Source organism: Panulirus ornatus, chromosome 17, assembly GCF_036320965.1.
Source record: "Panulirus ornatus isolate Po-2019 chromosome 17, ASM3632096v1, whole genome shotgun sequence".
In the NCBI taxonomy this organism is placed as follows: Eukaryota; Metazoa; Arthropoda; class Malacostraca; order Decapoda; family Palinuridae; genus Panulirus; species Panulirus ornatus.
This window is the reverse complement of record NC_092240.1, coordinates 12359360-12385477: the sequence shown is the minus strand read 5'-3', so window position 1 is coordinate 12385477 and position 26118 is coordinate 12359360. Positions and strand designations below refer to the sequence as shown.

At 41.9% G+C, this 26118-nt stretch overlaps 1 long non-coding RNA gene across 2 annotated transcripts in view; it reads right to left on the bottom strand.

Moving 5' to 3' along the window:
- Nucleotides 1-14792: 14792 nt before the first annotated feature.
- LOC139754458 (uncharacterized) overlaps nucleotides 14793-26118 on the bottom strand; it is a 182325-nt gene continuing 170999 nt past the window's right edge. The window contains exon 4 of one of the 2 annotated variants that reach the window (XR_011713883.1): nucleotides 14793-14903. This is a non-coding gene — a long non-coding RNA (uncharacterized lncRNA). Of the gene's footprint in view, nucleotides 14904-15846; nucleotides 16152-26118 lie in introns of those variants that run through there. The other variant, XR_011713884.1, reaches the window with a different exon arrangement.

Here is a 26118-nt window from a genome sequence, read left to right as displayed (position 1 = left end):
TTCTCTCTTTCTCCTTCATTACCTTCCACCTCTCCTGTGTTTCACCTATTACTCCCTCTTCTCCCCCCTCTACTCCTTCATTTATCAGACCATTTGGACAGAATGGTCGCCCATAAATTCAGAAGCTGTCAGAAGGATTTCTTTGTAACATATTTGGTGCCCGTAATTTACTGAAAGGAAAACGGTGCGTAGACTAAATGAATGGTTGGATATATATATATATATATATATATATATATATATATATATATATATATATATATATATATATATATATATATATAATATAGCTTTCTTAGTACATAGCATATCTCAGGAACTCGGAAGTTAATATACGTAACTGGTGTGGTGGTTAGCGTCGCTGATTGTGAGTTACGCGAGGGGCTCTAAGGATCGAATCCTGGACAGAGAGTGTGGGTTCACAACCAGCCCAGCTGTTCATCCTCCTCAGGATCGGGATATGGAATTATCAATGCCATTCGGTTGCTATTCAAAAAAGACTGAATACTTTAAAACATCCAGTTTCACTGGTTTTCAAATGGCGCTAACCCACGCCTAATCCCAAATGATCAGCTTTCTAATCTAAATTATTTGAGATGTTCGATATCCGACTGGATCCTCCAGAAGCAATCAGGTAGACGGATCTTGTCTTAGACAATGAATGAATGAAATGTAAGAAAGAACCATAAGTCGTAATAAATGTTGATACGAAAACAATAGCCTAACGTGTACGACGTCGAGTATAATTTTGTTTATGTGAGTATTCACAAATTTAGGAAAAATATTTTACCTTTCCCAGTATAAGAGAAGAAATAGTATTTATGCAAGACGCCTCTTTTTCCTTATTGAATATATAGGATCTATCTCCAATGCGATTATACAGTAACCGATTCATTGTGGAACTGAAAACTGCCTTTGTAGTTTGTTTGACTTTCACTCATGTTCTATATAGAAGAATAGAGACATTCTGATCAACTATCAGAAGGTGTGGTCAACCTAGCACTCTAACTCAGGTCCAGAGAAAAGCGGGTTTGGAGATTATAACGCTATCTTTGTAAAGGTCCATTTGTGCACTACACATTTCTTATAGATTACACGTGAATTTTTACCAAGCCGTGTGGTAATCCTTCCTAGCTCAGGATGTCCCACTTAAATAGAGCCGACTGATGCATTACTGAAATAGGAAGGAACACAATTTCCCATTTTTTTGTATCTTAGATAAGAAAGGGACGACATGGCTTAAGATACCTTTTTATCTAGATGTGTTGTGTATGGTGCGTTGTCTTAGTAACGGGTCTCCTCCTCACATATCATAACCCTTGATGCCCATTAATCTTTTCTGTGGATGGAGGACTGTGGCGTTGATGCACTATACATGACTGTGGGTCTTGAAAAACGAAGAACAATTAATATATATATATATATATATATATATATATATATATATATATATATATATATATATATATATATATATATATTGTTTTTATGTTCCGATTATCACATGGGAGAGTATCCCATCTCAAAGCCTGCATAGAAATCATAGCCATTGGGGAACCTAGCAAGGTTACACCATTCACAAAGCATCCCAGCAGATCTCCAAGTTATTTCCCTGAACCGATGCATCTGTCAGGTCCACTCCCACTGTGGAAGCATCATCACCGAACTGGGTCGTTACCAAGGGCGAATATCACCAGTGGGTCAAAACGCAGAGGGAGGGAGGGAGAAAAAAAAACGAAGAAAGAACCGTCGGGGCAAAAGAAGCACTTGGTGACGCAGGTTGAAACAGGAGGTCTTCAGTGAGAGAGGAAATTACTGTCAGCAGGGGAGTTGAGGAGGTAGTTCTAAAGCCAAGAGGTGGTCGCCAGGGTCACCAACATATCAATCCTCAAGAAGGGAAGTATAGTGAGGAGGTAGGTAGGCAGAAAGGAAGGTAGTGATGTGTTGATTGAGTATAATCTTCAGGGAGGGACAGAGGAAGGAAGTTCCTTGAGTGAGTACTGATGGAGGGAGTTCAAGGAGCGTATTTGATGATGATGATATATATATATATATATATATATATATATATATATATATATATATATATATATATATATATATATTGTGTGTGTGTGTTTGGTTTTAGTGGATTGTACACAAGAGCTACAGAATGGATGTGAGAAATGCAGCCTTTCTTCGTCTGTTCCTGGCGCTACTTCGCCAACGCGGGAAAATGCGAACAAGTGTGAAGAAAGTAAATCATATATCATATATATATATATATATATATATATATATATATATATATATATATATATATATATATATATATATATATGACTTGCACACCATCTGGGAATGTTTTGCCTTGAAGACGCGTTGTTGCACAGGTTCCTTCAGAATTCTATGACCACAGAAAAATCGAATTCCTGCAGAGAGTTTGTTCTCGACAACTTCCCTCTCTCATCATCATGCAAAGTGTTCAAGTTTCCTGGTTTGGATACCTACGGTCCTACTGCTGTTCCGACCGCTTCAGCTACGGACGAATGTCTTCCCTTTATAGGGCTATTATAACTGGAAGGTGAACGCACCTGGCGCCACGTTAATATAAATGACGAGTCATTTTATATACGTATGACGTCAGGGAAAGGCGAGGAGACGGGTAGCCACCCTGTGAATTGCCACCTTGTGTATGTGTGTGTCGTATGCTGTTTCCTGTGGGGCGGGGTAGCACCGGGAATGAATGAAGTAAGTATGAATATGTACATGTGTGTATATGTATATGTTTGTGTATGTGTACATGTGTATATGTGCGTGTATGGGCGGTGTGTGTGTGTGTGTGTGTGTGTGTGTGTGTGTGTGTGTGTGTGTGTGTGTGTGTGCACGAGTGGATGGACCATTTTCTTTCGTTAACCCTCGCATCTCTGTAGCCTTACCATTTCTTACGTGATCAACTTGCCTTATGCTTCATATCGTCCGGAGGCCAATCACATCCAGCACAACCCCACCCCTTACGTTAGTGTGCAGGCAATGCCCAAAACTCGGATCCATACCAATTCTTAGCCTTAAGGCCAGGTCGACTTCTCTGCCTCGGAGACTCTGTCTGGAAACTTTGCTCACTAACGTTATTCATTATGCTGAACTCGGAACTACAGTTCTTATTTGCATTATGTGTATTATCCTGTATTTTCGTAAGCTTGTGACTCTATGTTACACATCAGGACTTAGCTTAAAGCCGATCGCTACATGATGTGATATCAATATTAAATCAGATATTGTCCAAGTTGTATGATCGTCACTCCTATACACAACAGTCTGAAATATATCTCATATGTCAATGTTTTAAGAAATAATGATATACATCTCATTTTATCAAATACTCAGTTTCTTTTTAAGTTTCAATTGCAATCATTTGAACACATCATTAAAACTGGAGGTATTAGGTGTTTTTAAGAAATAAGTGCTTCTTACCAATCTACCAGAGATGTTCAGTTATTCCTACACCTCCGGTGTACATGTAGTTCATAACATGATCCATATCATTCATGTATTTAAGTCACTCGTGAGGAAATGATTACAGCGAAGCAGAGGACTTTCTCTCCCTAAAGGAATTCACCTGAATCCGCTCCTTCTTAAAAGCATAGCCCCATCAAAGGGTTCCTGGAGTTGGGAGATATAGCCTCGTACATCCTTCGTCCACCTTAACACAATCTAACATGAGCTTTAATGGTTTTTCCTTCAGATCCGTAACTAAGTTACAGAACTGCTGAGGATGACGGTTCTCCCCCCCCCCCTCTCTCTCTCTCTCTCTCTCTCTCTCTCTCTCTCTCTCTCACACACACACACACATACACATCACTCCCTGGCAACGTCAGCAGCTGGACAAGGCTGCCTCATCTCCAGCATACAAATTCATCTCTCTCTCTCTCTCTCTCTCTCCCTTTCTTGGTTTAATAGCCGTCAGGGCCCTTTACCCCTGGAATGAAGCAACGAGCTGTAATTACCGCGGTTATAAATCGTAACTGTGCCAGCTAACTTTCCAGCACATATGAGGAGGGTTAGTGCCTCCTCGTGGAAGTACAGTCAGGTATGCTGGTGGGTATACTTCTACGGATGCTAACAGGTATGCTGGGGGTATACTTCTACGGATGCTAACAGGTATGCTGGGGGTATACTTCTACGGATGCCAGTCAGGTATGCTGGTGGGTATACTTCTACGGATGGCAGTTTGGTATGCTGGGGGGTATACTTCTACGGATACCAGTCGGGTATGCTGCGGGGTATACTTCTACGGATGCCAGTCGGGTATGCTGGGGGTATACTCCTACGGATGCCAGTCGGGTATGCTGGGGGTATAGTTCTACGGATGGCAGTCGGGTATGCTGCAGTATACTTCTACGGATGCCAGTCGGGTATGCTGTGGGGTATACTTCTACGGATACCAGTCGGGTATGCTGTGGGGTATACTTCTACGGATGCCAGTCGAGTATGCTGGGGTTATACTTCTACGGATGCCAGTCGAGTATGCTGGGGGTATACTCCTATGGATGTCACCACTGGAATGAACGTTAACCTTATGATACCCATTTAAACACTTGAGCGGTGCCTCAATTAGCCAAGGGTCTTTGACATGTGTTGGACCGTGTGATTAAAAAGATGTTAAACTCACCTTCGTAATTATACTACTTTTCAGTGGTTGGTTTCGCCTCCAGCTGGTTATAATTCTTTCAGTAACAGATATCACTTGGGTAGTTATATTACTTTCAATAGCAGGTATCACGTCTAACAGTTATAATACTTTCAGTAGCAGATATCACCTCCAGCAGTTATAATACTCTCAGAAACAGAAGTTATAAAACTTTAAGCAACATATATAAACTCTAGTAGGTATAGTAACTTTTAATAACAGTAGTTATAAAAACTTTCAGTAGCTATGTTAATGATAATACCAAACATGACCTTAATATAAATGCAGACGTCTAAGCCTTCACAGAAGAAAAAGTCTTTGAAGTTTGAAGTGTAACGGGTTTGAGGACTAAAAATTAGGAACTAAGAGGAAAACTTTTTCAAAGGCCATACACAAAGGCATTTAAAAAAGCTGTATGATTGGGCGTTAGGATGAGTTCCATGAAGATGGGTATTTGTAGTCTCTTAGTTCCCATTTATATTGACATTTTCTCATTAATATTGACTTCTTCTCATTTATATTGACGTTTTCTCATTCATATTGACGTTTTCTCCTTTACAAGTCAACATTAATGGACGGACAATTGGCATATCTACCTGACTAACATCGTTGAAGTTGTCTGAACGTCTGAGGAAAGGGGGGGCACTTTGAGACGGTTTTCTTTATATCACTCTTATCTACATTGAGACACCGGTTCCCCGGACACAACGGTAGATTTGGGGATGCTTATCACACCACAAACGGCAGAGAGAGAGAGAGAGAGAGAGAGAGAGAGAGAGAGAGAGAGAGAGAGAGAGAGAGAGAGAGAGAGAGAGAGAGAATCCCACGCCATCACGCCAAGAGCAGCAGGAACAAAGGTAGAACAAGCTGAAGCATGGCTCTAAAACAGCAGGTGTGTGTGTAGATACGGAAGCGAGTATGAGATGAAGTCGGGTGAATCAATGCATACAAGTGTACACTTTAAGATGTCCAACACAGCCGCCATCTGGGTCTTCTAGCCTGGCATAGGATGAGTAAACGAGGCCATAATGGTGGTGGTGCCGGCTGTTAGTAATCTCTCTCTCTCTCTCTCTCTCTCTCTCTCTCTCTCTCTCTCTCTCTCTCTCTCTCTCTCTCTCTCTCTCTCTCTCGTTTCGCTGCGCTTGAGCCCTGTCGATTTGGATATTCCAGCAGTATTTGTTTCTTTTTTTTCCCCCCCCAGTCCACGAGGGATTTCCAGGATAGATATCCATACAGTCAGGGTAGTAACATGCCTACACTGCCTCCGGTCAGTAGCCGTTCGCTGGTAATTTACCCTTCCGTTTACTGTCCTCCGCTGCGTGTTGCGCCAGCCTCATCCGTTGGCTGGGGCGACGCTCGAGGCCTGTAATGTGTCCCCTAAAGACGTGTGGCCCGTGTTCTGCCGCAGCTCTGGGCTTACTGTGATTCTCTCTCTCTCTCTCTCTCTCTCTCTCTCTCTCTCTCTCTCTCTCTCTCTCTCTCTCCCCGTGGCGCCGACTCGTTGCATATATGCAAGTAGATCGTTCGCTGAGATGTTCTGGTGACGTAGAATGTGATTCTTCTGATTCTCTCTCTCTCTCTCTCTCTCTCTCTCTCTCTCTCTCTCTCTTTCTCATATGAGTAACCTGATACCTAGGGTGAGATCCCTCGTACATGGAACCTCTGAGGCAAAATCAGTCCCTCGAAACTATAAGCTTCAACCAAAAACGAATGTAAAAAAGAATACTTAAGTACGGCATGAAGAAAAAAATGTAAAGAAATTGGGACAAAGAAAATTTTATGGAAAATACGAAAGCGAAAGATCAACGGAGGCCGGAATGAATTCTTATCCAAAAGGGTTGTCTAGGGAAAGCTGGCGATTACCCAACGATACCCACATCTCCTGGAGGAGGTAATCCTCTCTCTCTCTCTCTCTAGTCTTACACTCGTCAAGGCCTGTCGTGCCAGCACGGTGACCAGCTGGGGTGCTCTGGCATAAGCCGAGTTAACGAGCACTGAAAGTAATGTTTCTCGCTGGCTAACCTAACCCCTCTCTCTCTCTCTCTCTCTCTCTCTCTCTCTCTCTCTCTCTCTCTCTGATGAGGATTTGAGAACTGATTAAATGAATGCGCTGATAAGGAGGAGCAAGAGGAGAAGGGAAGAAGAAGAAGAAGAAGAAGAAGAAGAAGGAGAAGAAGGAGAAAGAGAAGACAATGAGGCAACCGCGTGTTGTCAGACTGTGTTTTTTGATAACGAGGGAAATAGTGGGAGAGACGGAGTAAGGGAGCGGGAGTGTGAATGGGAATTGAACACGTAGTGAAAAAGGACACAAGTGATGAACTGTGGATACACGTGTGTGTGAGAGGATCCTGAGGACATATGAGGTGAGGGTGATGAGCAGGTGATGGTTGCGGATACATGAGGTAGGAGGGAGATTATGAGGGAGCCTCAGAAACACATCTAAGGATGACGCCAAAAACGAGGACGGTAGAAGAGAAAGGAATTTTTAAGGACATGAAACGTGGAGAAGCGGAAACTTTCTTTCTGACAACGAAGAAAGCTATTTTCTCTCTTAGTGATAATTTCAGTCGCATATTAAAGGCAGATAGTTGACTCGTTACTAAGGATACAGAAATTGCAGGTTACTCTTAAGGAGACATGTCTTGTTATAATGCCACTCTATCTGTTTTGCAAATCTTGCATCGACAGGTTAATTTGGAATGATATCATCAAAGAAAACTGTTTGGATGTAGCTCGAAAAAGCTTCGGTAAAATATTTGTCGTAGTAGAGGGAATTCATCTTCCAAGAGAGAGAGTCAATACCTGGTCAGTTGGTCATTATTTTTTCGGCAAAGAGTTGGCTTAGGTTCATGGCTGTGAAGCTATGGTAAAGATCTTCGGTGATATTGATCATATCAGTGGTAAAGATCTTGAGTGATGTTGATCATATCAGTATTAACCACTAGAGACACACGACTCATATCCCGGTTCCAATTCCACTGCTAGGCGAGGAAAGCATACGACAACATATTGGCATACAGTCTAAAGATCTATTTCCAGCACAAAATGAAATCAGAGTCAAGAAAACGGCAGAGACTCTGAAAACTTTTATCCGAGGACTTTAAAAGAAGCGAAGAAAAAAAAGAAATATGAGATAGTTAAGACCATGGCTGCTCTTTTCCGTAAGTCACTTGCTATAGGGAAAGCTCCTAAGGATTGGAAGTTAGCCAATTTAACACCAGTGCTCAAAAGAGGTGGCAAGACCCTGCCTGGGAATTATCGCTCAATTACACTTAACTTCTCGAGTTGGTAGACTTACGGAAGCTATGATGAGAGACTAGACTCCAAGAAAAATCTTTTACAAGAGCACCACATAGTATTAGACTCCAAGAAAAATCTTTTAGAGAAACACGACATAGAATTAGACTCCACAAAAGAATCTTTTAGAGGAGCACCACATAGCATTAGACTCCAAGAAAAATCTTTTAGAGGAACACGACATAGAATTAGACCCCACAAAAGAATCTTTTAGAGGAGCACCACATAGTATTAGACTCCAAAAAAGAAATCGTTTAGAGGAACACCACATAGTATTAGACTCCAAGAAAAATCTTTTAGAGGAACACCACATAGTATCAGACTCCAAGAAAAATCTTTTAGAGGAGAACCACATGATATTAGACTCCAAGAAAAATCTTTTAGAGGAGCACCACATGGTATTAGACTCCAAGAAAAATCTTTTAGAGGAGCACCACATAGTATTGGACTCCAAAAAGAATCTTTTAGAGGAACACCACATAGTATTAGACTCCACAAAAGAATCTTTTAGAGGAGCACCACATGATATTAGACTCCAAGAAAAAACTTTTAGAGGAACACCACATAGTATTGGACTCCAAGAAAAATCTTTTAGAGGAACACCACATAGTATCAGACTCCAAGAAAAATCTTTTAGAGGAGCACCACATGATATTAGACTCCAAAAAAATCTTTTAGAGGAGCACCACATGATATTAGACTCCAAGAAAAATCTTTTAGAGGAACACCACATAGTATTAGACTCCACAAAAGAATCTTTTAGAGAAACACCACATAGTATTAGACTCCAAAAAAAGAATCTTTTAGAGGAGCACCACATCGAATACGATTATCATCAGCATGGTCTTCGACGACGCCTGTGTTCATGTCTGAGAGATCTGCTTGATTTCTTTTGTGGTATTTGAACATGTGTCATGAAAGTAAAACAGTTCATGTCATCTATTCCAACTCTCAGAGGAGCATTTGATAAATTCCCACATCAAAATTATTAACAAAAGTTTTGTTAGGTGTGGAGTAGAACGTCACTGTTTAGGAAACTGGTTGCCTGACTTTAACTATGGGTAGTAATTAATGGCCAAGGGTTAGGATGGTTAGACGTGAGAAGTGGAGGGGCCACGGGGATCAGTTTTGGGACTGGTTCTCTTTCTCATGTATATCAGTAACACTGATAATGGAGGTGCTTTGTAAGACCTCAATATCCGCAAATGATCCTAAGCTGAGGAAATGAATGAGAAAGAGAAAGTCTTCAGCTTCATACCGACATGGACAAACTGACTCCAAACTGACGTGGACAAACTGACTCCAAACCGACATTGACAAACTGACGCCCAGAATGGGGGCTCACAAGAAGCAAAATAATTTTTCATACCGATAAGTGCAAAGTTGAGCACTTGAGTTTTTGAAATTTGCTGCGCAAAAGTTTTACTCTTCAGCATGAATTTTGTTAAGCTATGAGAGGTAAGTGAAGAAAATGACTTTGGTTAGAAAAAAATTCTCTGACGACCAAGAGCCAAGGAAGGCGTTCATAACAGCGGTAATGAAGGCGAACAAAAAATTCTTGGATTTACAAGTGGAGGTTTCGAATGTAATTCTAAGGAAATACTCCTCACTCTGTACATATCACTAAAGCGTCGTCAACCACTAAATGGTGCTCAGTTTCGGTCACCTTTCTTAAAAAGAGACTTAGAGTATAAGCAGTATACAGGCGAATACGCGAGAGGATTCTCGGACAAAGAAACTCTGAGAATCATTCAGACAACTTAAACTTAATCACTTTCGAAAGAGAAGGTTTAGATTCGAATTATTAGAGGTAATCAGAATTATCAAGGAGTTTGATAATGTCGATCTGAGCAACTAATTAAGGCTAGTTCTGTCAGATTTAGCTCACAATAATGAGAAAAAACTACTCGTCAAAGATTTCTTTCCTCTTCAAGAGGACTACTGACGCATAGTGAGAACTGAAGATAGATATTTTTGGGAATAGACTTGATGGATACTTCGCTTCAGTTTCATGACTGATACTATTTACGCCTCCTTAGTCACGCAGAGTCTTAGTGCTTTATTCTCTGAGTTCCTGATCTCCTCCACCATCACAAACACCCTCGAAAGGACCCAGTGGTGTGTTGCTGTTTGAATCCCTTTGCATAAATACCCTCTTGAGTTCTTCCTCCGTTTCTTTACATATCTCTTCAGCTGTTTTAGGGTCCCTCCTCCTCCAAGAATGAGGGACATATCTTGGCGTAGAAGTTGGTTTATGATGCGTTCTTTCTCCTTCAGCGGGAAGACGGTAAAGATATCTTGAGAACTGATGACACTTGTCTTTAAGGCAACGTAAAAGGCCCGAATTGATCATCATCCAGCTTACGAGAATATAATGGAGCCTTCCAGAATCGCCTGGATCTTATGCCTCACATTACTTAAAAGTATAAAGAGGACAGTATGGGGTTTTGTTGTTGATACACACATGGCCTTTGCAATACCTTTTGGCATCGTATATTTTCTCTGTTAAAAGAAATCTGCCTTGAATGTCAGGGGATCTGATTTCGTCACCCCCTGGCATCACGAACTTCGACCTTCAAGCACGAAAATATGGTGGCCTGTATCGGCGTCATATATGACGTCACTGACGTTAAGCCAACGTGCTTTAAAGCTGAAGGTGCAGTTGCGCTCAGGGGCCATATATCTCTGACGTCATAACCCACGTCATTCATCTCTCCGGTTGCGACCATTGTATACGTCATTGACTCTGACATCGCAAAACCTTGTAACTGATATCTTAATCTTAGACGTCAAAGCCGATGTCGTCAATCTCCTGTCCTTTGATGTACGTTTACATCATTTCATTTCTCCCCGGGGTTAAAACTCGACCCCCTCAAATCCCACCCCACAACCTCCACCCCAATGTCTTTGATGATGATAGCGTACCCCCATCTCTTCTTTCATCTCTTCCTTCCCTCTCGTCTCTTGCTTTCTTCCGCCTGAATCTTGAGTTCTGCCTCTCTCTCTCTCTCTCTCTCTCTCTCTCTCTCTCTCTCTCTCTCTCTCTCTCTCTCTCTCTCTCTCTCTCTCTCTCTCTCTCACACCAGTCCACACGGCCCGTTCTTCGTAACTCTAAATTCATCTGCGGTGGACGCTACGCGCTGACCCTGCCTCCAGGTAACATCTCGTAAGTGGGGTCTCTCGCTCTCTCTCTCTCTCTCTCTCTCTCTCTCTCTCTCTCTCTCTCTCTCTCTCTCTCTCTCACACCAGTCCACACGGCCCGTTCTTCGTAACTCTAAATTCATCTGCGGTGGACGCTACGCGCTGACCCTGCCTCCAGGTAACATCTCGTAAGTGGGGTCGCTCTCTCTCTCTCTCTCTCTCTCTCTCTCTCATATCCTCGCTGGCCTGCCATGTTGTTCCGACGGATTGGAAGACGTCATCAATTTCTCTTGTTCCTCTCCCTCTTTACTGGCTTCAATTTTTCATTGTGTAATTGAAGGCTGGCGTATGCATCTGTGTCACACCGGAATTTGTGCAAAGAATTTCCCTGGGGGAAGATTAGAGTCTGACGAGAGAAAATGTAAACATGAGCGCCGAAGGAGATAATTTTTTTCCAATATATATTTCATCATACATAATCGCTGTTTCCTGCATCATCGAGGTAGCGCCAGGAAACAGACGAAGAAAGGCCCATCCACTCATATACACATGTATGTAGAGAAACTCTCCCATACTCACATATACATATACATATCAATATATACATACACATATGCAGACATATACATACATACATATACATGCTTGCCTTCATCCAATCCTGTCGCTACCCGACCCCACAGGAAATAGCATTGTGAAAGAGTCATAAGAATTCCTTGGACCTTTCCAAAGGCTCCTGGTACCTCAAGGCTGCGCTACATCCTGTAGCAGGGAAATCTAGAATTCTTTAACGAAACTGTACTTGTAATGAATGATAAAGGGTCACGAAAGATGGCCTCTCGCTCACGGTGTATCCTTGAGCAAGCGAAATCCTGCAACACACACACACACACACACACACACACACATATATATATATATTTTTTTCTTTTTTTTATTATACTTTGTCGCTGTCTCCCGCGTTTGCGAGGTAGCGCAAGGAAACAGACGAAAGGAATGGCCCAACTCCCCCCCCCCCCATACACATGTATATACATACGTCCACACACGCAAATATACATACCTACACAGCTTTCCATGGTTTACCCCAGACGCTTCACATGCCTTGCTTCAATCCACTGACAGCACGTCAACCCCGGTATACCACATCGCTCCAATTCACTCTATTTCTTGCCCTCCTTTCACCCTCCTGCATGTTCAGGCCCCGATCACACAAATCTTTTTCACTCCATCTTTCCACCTCCAATTTGGTCTCCCTCTTCTCCTTGTTCCCTCCACCTCCGACACATATATCCTCTTGGTCAATCTTTCCTCACTCATTCTCTCCATGTGCCCAAACCACTTCAAAACACCCTCTTCTGCTCTCTCAACCACGCTCTTTTTATTTCCACACATCTCTCTTACCCTTACGTTACTCACTCGATCAAACCACCTCACACCACACATTGTCCTCAAACATCTCATTTCCAGCACATCCATCCTCCTGCGCACAACTCTATCCATAGCCCACGCCTCGCAACCATACAACATTGTTGGAACCACTATTCCTTCAAACATACCCATTTTTGCTTTCCGAGATAATGTTCTCGACTTCCACACATTCTTCAAGGCCCCCAGGATTTTCGCCCCCTCCCCCACCCTATGATCCACTTCCGCTTCCATGGTTCCATCCGCTGCCAGATCCACTCCCAGATATCTAAAACACTTCACTTCCTCCAGTTTTTCTCCATTCAAACTCACCTCCCAATTGACTTGACCCTCAACCCTACTGTACCTAATAACCTTGCTCTTATTCACATTTACTCTTAACTTTCTTCTTCCACACACTTTTCCAAACTCAGTCACCAGCTTCTGCAGTTTCTCACATGAATCAGCCACCAGCGCTGTATCATCAGCGAACAACAACTGACTCACTTCCCAAGCTCTCTCATCCCCAACAGACTTCATACTTGCCCCTCTTTCCAAAACTCTTGCATTTACCTCCCTAACAACCCCATCCATAAACAAATTAAACAACCATGGAGACATCACACACCCCTGCCGCAAACCTACATTCACTGAGAACCAATCACTTTCCTCTCTTCCTACACGTACACATGCCTTACATCCTCGATAAAAACTTTTCACTGCTTCTAACAACTTTCCTCCCACACCATATATTCTTAATACCTTCCACAGAGCATCTCTATCAACTCTATCATATGCCTTCTCCAGATCCATAAATGCTACATACAAATCCATTTGCTTTTCTAAGTATTTCTCACATACATTCTTCAAAGCAAACACCTGATCCACACATCCTCTACCACTTCTGAAACCACACTGCTCTTCCCCAATCTGATGCTCTGTACATGCCTTCACCCTCTCAATCAATACCCTCCCATATAATTTACCAGGAATACTCAACAAACTTATACCTCTGTAATTTGAGCACTCACTCTTATCCCCTTTGCCTTTGTACAATGGCACTATGCACGCATTCCGCCAATCCTCAGGCACCTCACCATGAGTCATACATACATTAAATAACCTTACCAACCAGTCAACAATACAGTCACCCCCTTTTTTAATAAATTCCACTGCAATACCATCCAAACCTGCTGCCTTGCCGGCTTTCATCTTCCGCAAAGCTTTCACTACCTCTTCTCTGTTTACCAAATCATTTTCCCTAACCCTCTCACTTTGCACACCACCTCGACCAAAACACCCTATATCTGCCACTCTATCATCAAACACATTCAACAAACCTTCAAAATACTCACTCCATCTCCTTCTCACATCACCACTACTTGTTATCACCTCCCCATTTGCGCCCTTCACTGAAGTTCCCATTTGCTCCCTTGTCTTACGCACTTTATTTACCTCCTTCCAGAACATCTTTTTATTCTCCCTAAAATTTAATGATACTCTCTCACCCCAACTCTCATTTGCCCTTTTTTTCACCTCTTGCACCTTTCTCTTGGCCTCCTGTCTCTTTCTTTTATACATCTCCCACTCAATTGCATTTTTTCCCTGCAAAAATCGTCCAAATGCCTCTCTCTTCTCTTTCACTAATACTCATACTTCTTCATCCCACCACTCACTACCCTTTCTAATCAACCCACCTCCCACTCTTCTCATGTCACAAGCATCTTTTGCGCAATCCATCACTGATTCCCTAAATACATCCCATTCCTCCCCCACTCCCCTTACTTCCATTGTTCTCACCTTTTTCCATTCTGTACTCAGTCTCTCGTGGTACTTCCTCACACAGGTCTCCTTCTCAAGCTCACTTATATATATATATATATATATATATATATATATATATATATATATATATATATATATATATATATATATATACTCAAAACAACACACACACACACACCTGCAACAAACACCCCTGTACACCCAGCCAAAAAATTACCCCCCCCCCCTTGTTGTTTGCCATATTGAGGGCCCAGAACCGATGAAAAAAAATGGAAGGGGGGAGGTGACAGTACCTGCAGGATGGAGAGGGGAGGACGAAAACCTGATTAGAACGAAGAACAAAACAACAAAAGCCAGTTTGATCCAAGGGTGAGGAAGGAACCTCACACCCCCCCCCCCCCCCACCCCCACCCCTTCAGTATGAATAACTAATTGACGAAGAAAAAAAAAAAGAGAAATGTTCTCTAAAACGTATGGAAATGATGTGGTGTATCTTTATTGTACGTTCGTTTGATTTGCCAGAGAATGATTTCGTAGCCATACAGATCCTGGGGATCATAACAGAGCTGCTAAGCCTTCACTGAACAGCCACAGGGCACAGTACCTGTGTAAGAGAATTATACATTCTGTAAGGTTATATAAACATATATATATATCCCTGGGGATAGGGGAGAAAAAATACTACCCACGTATTCCCTGCGTGTCGTAGAAGGCGACTAAAAGGGGAGGGAGCCGGGGGGCTGGAAATCCTCCCCTCTCATTATTCTTTTTTTAATTTTCCAAAAGAAGGAACAGAGAAGGGGGCAAGGTGAGGATATTCCCTCAAAGGCCCAGTCCTCTGTTCTTAACGCTACCTCGCTAACGCGGGAATTGGCGAAGTTTTGAAAAAAAAAAATATGCGTAAACAATTCAGTCACCTATCTCAAACTGTTCTATGATATATATATATATATATATATATATATATATATATATATATATATATATATATATATATATATATATATTATCCCTGGGGATAGGGGAGAAAGAATACTTCCCACGTATTCCCTGCGTGTCGTAGAAAGCGACTAAAAGGGGAGGGAGCGGGGGGCTGGAAATCCTCCCCTCTCAATTTTTTTTAATTTTCCAAAAGAAGGAACAGAGAAGGGGGCCAGGTGAGGATATTCCCTCAGTGGCCCAGTTCTCTGTTCTTAACGCTACCTCGCTAACGCGGGAAATGGCGAATAGTTTTGAAAAAAAAAAATATGCGTAAACAATTCAGTCACCTATCTCAAACTGTTCTATGATATATATATATATATATATATATATATATATATATATATATATATATATATATATATATATATATACATATATATATATATATATATATATATATATATATATATATATATATATATATATATATTACTAGGTGTTTAAACAGCAGAGGGGGACGATGGATGAACCCAAAACCTTGGAAAGGAAAGATACATTCACATATTTCCCCATGACGCAACTATTTTTTCCCCTGACCGTAGCTCACCGTCTGACGGTTCTGATGTAATGCTTCCTGAGGGTGGATTAATCTTCATATCCATGACCACTGCGAAGGAGATTAATCTTTCTCTATATTACTCCCAGAGATGGATTAATCTTTCTATACGTTGCCTCGACAGTGGGATTATTTTCTTCGGGCACTTCCAGTATTGATCATATCCCCCTATATATAGATATCATATAAATTTCGATTTATATGAATAGTTGTACATATCAATTCTCTGGATAGTCTTCTTCTTTTATCTTTTGTCCTTTCGCAATTTCGAAACTTCGTGCAGCAACGTCCCAGTCTGATGCATCAGTATACCTAGAAAAAAGAAAAGCGAAGATAACTCGTGTCTACCAATACTGAGAGAGAGAAAAAGATAAGACACAGATTCTTTACCTTCTTTCTGTATAACTAATACAGATATGAGTATAGCTCTTCCGTGTCTTGATACCACATTGTCCACGTAATCAAACACACAATCCCTATATAGAGATCCATGTATCCTTTATGACCAAGTGAGGCAACTGTGGTAAAGGAGTCGATCCTATAGTATCAGCCAACAAGGAGGATCTGGTGGCCTTAACAAGTTCATTGTGTCTCCCTTTACGTTATCATGTTACGAAAATCCATCTTAATGTGGGAAGAGGCTGTGGTGGAAGCTCCACACAGGTCATGTCGTGTGGTAGTAAGAGGAGAGGTCGTTTTTATCGAGGATGTAAGGCATGTGTACGTGTAGGAAGAGAGGAAAGTGATTGGTTCTCAGTGAATGTAGGTTTGCGGCAGGGTTGTGTGATGTCTCCATGGTTGTTTAATTTGTTTATGGATGGGGTTGTTAGGGAGGTAAATGCAAGAGTCTTGGAAAGAGGGGCAAGTATGAAGTCTGTTGGGGATGAGAGAGCTTGGGAAGTGAGTCAGTTGTTGTTCGCTGATGATACAGCGCTGGTGGCGGATTCATGTGAGAAACTGCAGAAGCTGGTGACGGAGTTTGGTAAAGTGTGTGGAAGAAGAAAGTTAAGAGTAAATGTGAATAAGAGCAAGGTTATTAGGTACAGTAGGGTTGAGGGTCAAGTCAATTGGGAGGTAAGTTTGAATGGAGAAAAACTGGAGGAAGTGAAGTGTTTTAGATATCTGGGAGTGGATCTGTCAGCGGATGGAACCATGGAAGCGGAAGTGGATCATAGGGTGGGGGAGGGGGCGAAAATTTTGGGAGCCTTGAAAAATGTGTGGAAGTCGAGAACATTATCCCGGAAAGCAAAAATGGGTATGTTTGAAGGAATAGTGGTTCCAACAATGTTGTATGGTTGCGAGGCGTGGGCTATGGATAGAGTTGTTCGCAGGAGGATGGATGTGCTGGAAATGAGATGTTTGAGGACAATGTGTGGTGTGAGGTGGTTTGATCGAGTAAGTAACGTAAGGGTAAGAGAGATGTGTGGAAATAAAAAGAGCGTGGTTGAGAGAGCAGAAGAGGGTGTTTTGAAATGGTTTGGGCACATGGAGAGAATGAGTGAGGAAAGATTGACCAAGAGGATATATGTGTCGGAGGTGGAGGGAACGAGGAGAAGAGGGAGACCAAATTGGAGGTGGAAAGATGGAGTGAAAAGGATTTTGTGTGATCGGGGCCTGAACATGCAGGAGGGTGAAAGGAGGGCAAGGAATAGAGTGAATTGGAGCGATGTGGTATACAGGGGTTGACGTGCTGTCAGTGGATTGAATCAAGGCATGTGAAGCGTCCGGGGTAAACCATGGAAAGCTGTGTAGGTATGTATGTTTGCGTGTGTGGACGTGTGTATGTACATGTGTATGGGGGGGGTTGGGCCATTTCTTTCGTCTGTTTCCTTGCGCTACCTCGCAAACGCGGGAGACAGCGACGAGGTTTAAAAAAAAAAAAAAAAATATATTCTCTCAAAGATTCTGGTATTGTAAAGAGGTCATCACGGAGACCAGACCTTGGAGTAAAAATGTTAGAAAAAAGAGGAAGAAGACAATGTGAAAACAAGAGAAAAAGAATATAGACGAAAATATGTTTTTTTTTTTCCTTTGTGTGTGTGTGTGTGTGTGTGTGTGTGTGTGTGTGTGTTAAACCGCGTCCTCCAGAGACCACCAAATTCTTCCACGATTCCCAGTCAAGTGTTGCTGAAGCAGCGCATGATACTCCCAGCTAACATTCAGGGCAGCGAACTGAGGAATAAAGAAAAGCATAGAAAAAAAAAAAAATAGTATAACACGTAACAGTGCAGGGCAAAATTTTTCCAGCAAACACACACACACACACATCTAACTAACGATGGCTTCCACTCTGCTCGTAATGTGGATATAAATATTATTTCAATATGTTTTGCACATTCAGGTCCTCTTCCTTTTCCCAGGTTTTCTTTTTTTTCCCAAATCGTAGTTTTTCTTTCTGTTAGAGGCATACAGAGAGAGGAGCAATATCCGTGATATGAATGTCTAGTAGGCGTACGTATTTTTCCCTAGGATGAACTCTAGTTCCCGTTTTGTTATTCTAATTCTGCTAATTTCTTTTTCTAGTTTTTTCTTTTTCTTTTTTGAGGGACAAAAAAAAATACGACCAAAAAAAAGCCAATGAGAAAATAATTCTTGTCCTGTTGGTCTGTAGGCTGTTAAGGCCAGCGAAAAATTCCAGCGAACAACAAATTGAATGACCGTGCCCTCTGCTGCAGAAACTGTAAACGCACTAATAAAAACGATCGTGTAGAATTGCTGGCAAACACACCATCACAACGACCTGGCCTCTGTAAACAAACGGCCTCACCCACCCACATCCGGTAACCTTGCAGGTACTAACGAATTACTTTCAACAGCTTGTTTTTATTAGAGAGAGAGTTCTTAGCACAAGAAAAATCAAAAGGATCTGAAATCTTCGTTGCATGTTATGATTAAACCATTATTCTGGAGGTGGAAGGATGGAGTGGAAAGGGTTTTGAGTGACCGGGGCCTGAGCATACAGGAGGGTGACAGGCGTTAAAGGAGAAGAGTGAATTGGAACGATGTGGTATACCGGTGTCGACGTGCTGTCACTGGACTGAACCAGGGCATGTGAAACGTTTAGGGTAACGTTCTGAGGGGCCAGGATGTGAATTAGGGAGCTGTGGTTTCGGTGCATTACACATGACAGCTAGAGGCTGAGTGTGAACGAGCGCAGTTTTTTCTTTTTTTTTTTTTGTTTGTTTTCCTGGCGCTACCTCGCTGAAGCAGGAGGTAGCGATGCTGTTTCCTGTGGGGGCGGGGTAGCACCAGGAATGGATGAAGGCAAGCATGTATGAATATGTACATTTGTATACGTGCATATGTCTGTGCATGTTTATGCATATGTATGTATATATGTATATGTGTGTATATGTGCGTGTATGGGCGTTTATGTATATATGTGTATACGAGTGGATGGGCCATTCTTCGTCTGTTTCCTGGCGATGAGTACATAGACGAATCTAAACGAGAAGTGAATATAGAGTTCCCCCAAATCATTCTAAATTTTCAAGATGAAAAACGGGTTCATTTAACGATGATAATCCAATCATTACCTGCGATTACATAATGTTACACAGTTACGAAGGAACATCACGATGATATAATTGTTGCTCATTAAGAGGCAATACTCGTTACAAAAATGATTTAAGTGTCATTATTATGAACGTCATGAGATTAGGCTATCACAAATACATGTTTCATTACCCTGGAAATTAAATCGGTTTAACGTGATTTGAATGTATTTTATTAAACTAGATAAGTAGGCTATTATTTCTTTTTCCTATTTCATTCATGATAAAGAATTCAAAAAGTCAGAATACCATTTACATATACTTAAAACTTGATAAGTAAATGATGGCTCGTACCGACCCCCCCCCCCAAAAAAAAAAAAAATTGAAGTTTAACTTTCTCAGGAATCGGCTTATTCAGGAGCATTAGATCCGTGGTGTAGGGGTTAGCGCTCCTGACCGTGACGCGTTCAAGGGCCGGCTAGGGTCGAGCGCATAGGTTCGAATCTTGCTGTGGAAGTCGGTCAACAGGCAACCCAACTGTTCATCCATCCTTAGGGGTTGGTCGAAAATACGGGTACCTAGCTGAGGCTAGGGTACATATATATATATATATATATATATATATATATATATATATATATATATATATATATATATATATGCGATAGCTATGATTAGGGCCTCAGTCGACCGTCCTGTCCCAGTTAACAAAAACGTATGCAATTCTGAACTCCACAACAGTCCTAAAGATTCACTGGCGCGAACAGGTCCAGGAATCTGAGTAGACACACAGTACGCACACAGCAAGCCTCATAGCAAGGTGGCTGACGCAGCTCGTACATAACACGACCACAACCGGAATTTATATCATCCAAAGGCTCGCAGTTGGATGCCCTACGAACGGCTGATGGAGGAACGAAAAGAGAGAGATTCGTTAACAGAAAAGAGTCACCAGGAAATTGAACTTCAGTTCTCTGTACACCCATCTCAGCTTTTTTTTTTTTTCTTTGCTACAGGTATATTCAACGAGCTTGAACCTTGTATTCTAACACCATTCTTAGATAACCACAATGGTACCGGGGAGATGAAATCCAAATAAACCCAGAGGAAACAGAAAGACAAGAGACGCCAAACATTCGTCTGTTTCCCACGACATTTTCAGCTGCCCTGAAGATATCTTGAGAAATAGACGAAAGCTTGGTGTCTCTTGTCTTTCTATTACCTCTGGTTTTATCTCGATCTTACGCCATTGCAACGCTGGCATAATTGGACTGCCATTTCTCAGACACCCAAGAGAGATTAGACAAATAACTACACTTTTGGTTGTGCAAGTGATCAGTAAATTGGATCTGTACTTCTGTTTGGGCGTAAAGATAGGATTCGGTGAACTGTCTGCATGAGTGGCAGGTGTAAAGAGAATAATGAAATCCTTGTTATTTTTAGTCAGACTGTTTCATCATATAACAGTTTGCGGTTCAGTTGAAAATCATCTCTCATGTTTCGAAGACCAGTTCGTCCTTCTAAATCTCTATTCCTCTAACTGAATCAGACTGGTAGTTAAGAATCATCTACGTATATACTTGACTCTTGTTTTACAATGTATAGGCGACTTGAACTTGCCTCATGACAGTGTTAAGCGATGATAGTTAACGCATCTTCCAACTTGACTCTCTCTCTCTCTCTCTCTCTCTCTTATTTATCTATCTATCTATCTATCTATCTATCTATCTGGGACCTGGGAATTTCAGAACACCCGTCTAGACTTCGACCGTCATATTGCAGAGCGGCGATCAATTCACACCCCAACCCTTGATGACGTTAATATGAAGACAGTCTTGCAACATGATGGAGGGTCTCTGGCATTCATGTTACCCCTCTCGGCTGCTTGGGGTGGGAGAGGGAAGGTGGGGGAGCTATCGCCAAAGCTTATACGCAGACGACCTCGCTGAATGCAAGCTACAGATGCATTTCCGAAGCACTTTGGACGTTTGTACTGAACGAATTTACTGCTCTCGTGAAACGGCAAATACTACTCGAAATTTTCGAGCACCAATGAGTAACTTCAAGATTTAGAATTAGTCATGGGAGTTGAGTGTAATACGTCCAAGTGTATATATTTGTATGTATTTCACTCAAGTCGCCAAATATTTCCATGTCCGTTGAGTGTATTCGATATGCTAACATCTGCCAACTGTCTTTTTGACTGTACACCACATCGAATACCTGTGCGGCATTTGAATGCTGAACAAAGGACTGACTTAACAATATCAGCAGCAGCAGCAGCTGTGGCAATAGTGATGGGTCTGCATTCAGCAGTCACGTCATGCATTTTGGGCCAGTCAGTCAGTCAGTCGGTCAGTCAGTCAGCTTTCTCTTGGACTGATGGCAGGTCATGCACCTCCGCTCTTGCATCGCGTATAAGTTCTCTCTCTCTCTCTCTCTCTCTCTCTCTCTCTCTCTCTCTCTCTCTCTCTCTCTCTCTCTCTACATGTATGGCTTTATCACCTGGCATTTCTCTCTTCCATCTTTGCTGCAAACGTTTCCAGTGTCCTGCTGTGACCTGAGTCAGGTTCGAATTAATCTGCAGTCATGATATGAGTTGCCTACAAATGTTTCTTCTTCTTCTTCTCTCTCTCTCTCTCTCTCTCTCTCTCTCTCTCTCTCTCTCTCTCTCTCTCTCTCTCTCTCTTTTTGGGGGTGGGGGAGAGAGGAGGAGTTACATGTACACCTGGTGTTTTTTAAAATGAACAGAACATTTCCCTGAATCTGATTCCATGAAATTGTTTTGCTAAATGTGAAATAGTTACGTCAGAAAGTTTATTTCTAAAATTAAAACCGGTTTCGCACTCGTTGGTTCTGTTATGGGGAGATGTGAAAAGGTATATCTGTGGACATGCATATCCCACCCACCCAGACTCACCCAACCAGTCAATATATTCGAAAATATATTGACTGAGAATACACGATAAGTTGTGGAGTTAGAACTCACAGTGTTAAGGAGACACAAAGTGAAGCAATACGAAAGTACATGGACTATACACACAGGGTGAGATCGAGTTGCAACCTGATGTCTTTATGACCCAAAAGGTATCAGTACTCACCCCAAGAGAAAATCCATCATACATTTACATCATTAAGATGGAGAAATGTAGTCGCTTGTCCTTTATCTGGTACCACAAATTTTATTACATGTTTGTCTATCCCATAAGGTATTAGGTGTGGTAATAAGCTATTAGATGTGGTAATATGAAAATCGCATATCCTAAACGCTTTCAACCTTACTTATTTTTATGGGTCGTTTTTCAGTTTGCTTGGCAGGAGTTTGGGAAGTGCTAGACAAGTCATGTAAGTGTGAGGTTTTTCCCTGACGTTCTCTAAGGCCAAGGTACTAGATCATGTCCTATCGATGTATCTTATTATCTTCATTTATTCTATTTTTGTTAGAACAGGCAACTGAGACCCTAATCAAGGCCATTCCATCCCAGGTGGTAAAATATACATTTGCCCAGTATCTTCACCATTTTCATGCGTCATGTGCAGAAACCATAGCCTCCTTATACACAAATTAGCCCCATAGACCTTCTCATACGGTTTCCCCCAGCACTCGTTTAGTTCACTGACAGCATGTCGCTCCCTCCTCTGTATAACACATCGTTCCAACTCACCCTATCCTAACACACACACACCCACCCACACACACTACACTTCCCTATTATCTTTATCCACGCTCTCCTCCCCGTGCACCATTACCGCTCCCTACCTAACTCCATATCTTATCTTCGAAATTTATTTCTCACTGCCCACACTCCCTTGTGCTCCCTTTTTTTTTCTTTTAGCTATCTTCGTCCTCGCTTTATGTAGGGCAATACTCTCTCACTTCTATATTCTTCCTGCCTATACTCTTTTCTCAATTCTTACACTTCCTTGTTAGCCCGCTCCCGTTTATTCTCTATTCTGCATTTTTCCCTGTCGATTCTCACCGCTCCCTCCTTCACATTTCTTTAACCTCACACACACACACACCCTCTGTGCCCCTTCCTACGCTGTACATATTCTTGTTAACTGAGACCACGCACTGCAGTGCTAATCGATGATATATATATATATATATATATATATATATATATATATATATATATATATATATATATATATATATCCTAGCTTAAGCCAGGCGCCCATTTCATCGACCAACCTCTAGGGGTTGGTGAACAGCTGGGTTGACTGTGGACAGACCACCGCTACCAGGATTGCAACCCATGTGCTCAACCCTGAACGGACTGTAAAATGCGTCTGTCAGGGATGCTAACTGCTACACCACGGGGGTCCTCTCTCTCTCTCTCTCTCTCTCTCTCTCTCTCTCTCTCTCTCTCTCTCTCTCTCACACACACACACACACACACATCTCCTCGTATACACTAATAGCTAAAAGCCTTTACGTGGAGGATACTAATTCATAATCATACGAAATTAACTGATTTACCGACCCCGTATGTATACTGCAGCTGGTCTGGGGGGAAATGTTAGGAGCCTAGCGGCTCTCCCCTCACCGACCGCGACGTCCTCCTCTTTGCTTGTGTGACCTCCCCCTCACTCCTATGACCTCCCCACTCGCTGCTGTGAACTCCCCTCGTTGGGTCGACACTTTCCTTACCTCTCTGACCTTTCTACTACGCATGTGACCCTTCCTCTTACTGCTGTGAACGTATATTGAAAGTGTGCTTTTCTCCTCATTACTGTGACCTCTCTCTCTCTCTCTCTCTCTCTCTCTCTCTCTCTCTCTCTCTCTCTCCTATCATGATACTACTGCTTCTCATCTCCCTTGGTCATTTCTAACACGTGTGTGACCTTTCACTTGCAGCTGTGAACTTTGCCTTTCACCCTATGGACCCGTATGTCACTGCTGTGACCTTCAGTTCACTGCTGTGTCTTGTCCTCCTCATCTTTGTCTTTTCGGTGACCTTTTACCACGCTGTCTGGTGACTATCCTGCTTGACCATTGTGACCTTACCTTTTCACGAACTCCCGACCTTTCCTCTCTCTCTCTCTCTCTCTCTCTCTCTCTCTCTCTCTCTCTCTCTCTCTCTCTCTTTCCTCCTCCCCCTCTCATGCTGGAGGCCTTCTCCACCTCTCCTTCGACGATCTCCTGATATTTTTTTTTTGTTACCTGACCTTTAATGTCATCCTTCCTTCACTCCTGTGACCATTTCACTCTTGACCTTTGCATTTCTACTCTGATATACATTCCCTCATTAAACTGACATTTATAATGTTACTTTCTTCCATTGCAATAAACATTTATGATTATACGTGACTTAACACCCCCTCCCTCAAAAAAAAAAAAAAAAATATAGAAAGGAATCGAGTTTCCTTTGGACTCGGAGGGAAACATAATTGTCACAGCTTTTAGAGAATACGAGATCTCTTTTTGAGTGACATGAGATAAAGATAAAAAGAAATATATATAGAAAAAAAAGTAATTATGAAATACTTTTAGGAGCAGTTTATATATAGATTTTCAGCAAGGTTCCAGGTTACCAAATCAACTCCAGTGGCTGCACTGATCACCAGCACAAAAGCAGTGGGAACACAGAGGTCTAGAACACTAGGACAAATCATTACCACAAATATAAGAAAACAGTCCACTTCACCAACATCATATTCGACGTTGCTGGAGGTGCACAAAACTCACCAACTTCCAGTCCACCAAGACAGTAGCAATGTTTATACATAAACTTGGTATACCACCATCACACACACACACACACACACCAGATCACCCAAAACAACGAGGGGACACAGTGTCCAAAAAGCAATTCAGTTCACACCGGGATAATACCACCCTTGCAACAGACCACAGCCACCAGCTTCTCTCTCTTAACCCACAACACACAAGATCATCCCCCAAAAATCCTGGGGTGTCCCAGATCCCCAAGGGTGGTGATGTAGTAGTGGTCCACCGAGATAAGACAGCTGCAAGTCTTACAGCCTCCCTAGAACACCATGGGAAATGACGACGGTGTTCGTATTTCACTCTCTCTCTCTCTCTCTCTCTCTCTCTCTCTCTCTCTCTCTCTCTCTCTCTCTCTCTCGACAAGAATTCTGCCTGAAGAGGAAAGGCCTGCTTTGACGATATTTTACACGGTGTGAATTTTGCAATGCAAATATTTGGGCAACACTTTTTTTTTTCAAGCGGCGTCTAACCCGTTATTTTTTTTTTTTTTTGTTCCTGCCTACCTTCTCTTATATTATTTTTTCTCCCCTCGCTGACATCATATAGATCATACGATATTCTGTACGTAATTTTCTTTCTTTCGGATGGATTTTTCTTTTTTATGGGAAGATGGCCTGTTATAGACGTACGTCAGAGGTGATACATACATTTCTTTATTATCCTTAACGACACGATCTTGGTACTTGTAAGCCTCGGTCTATTTCACGTCAGATGCGAAATAAATGAATATATATATATATATATATATATATATATATATATATATATATATATATATATATATATATATATACACATATATTCCTTATCTTCATGGCTTCCATTGCTATTGCTTTGTCTCCCCTATAAAGAAGGGAGAGTTGTGGTAATTCACCCTTTTCCCTAGTATGGGAAAATGGAAGATAAAGGTAAAGAAAACTAGAATGTTACACTGGCCTTCAGCGAACGCCCTGTGTAATTACCACACTGATGGATAACCTGTGCTCACGTCTGACGTATGGTGACGGGAAAATAAACTCAAGGATATAGAGAGGTCTGAAAATAGATCAAA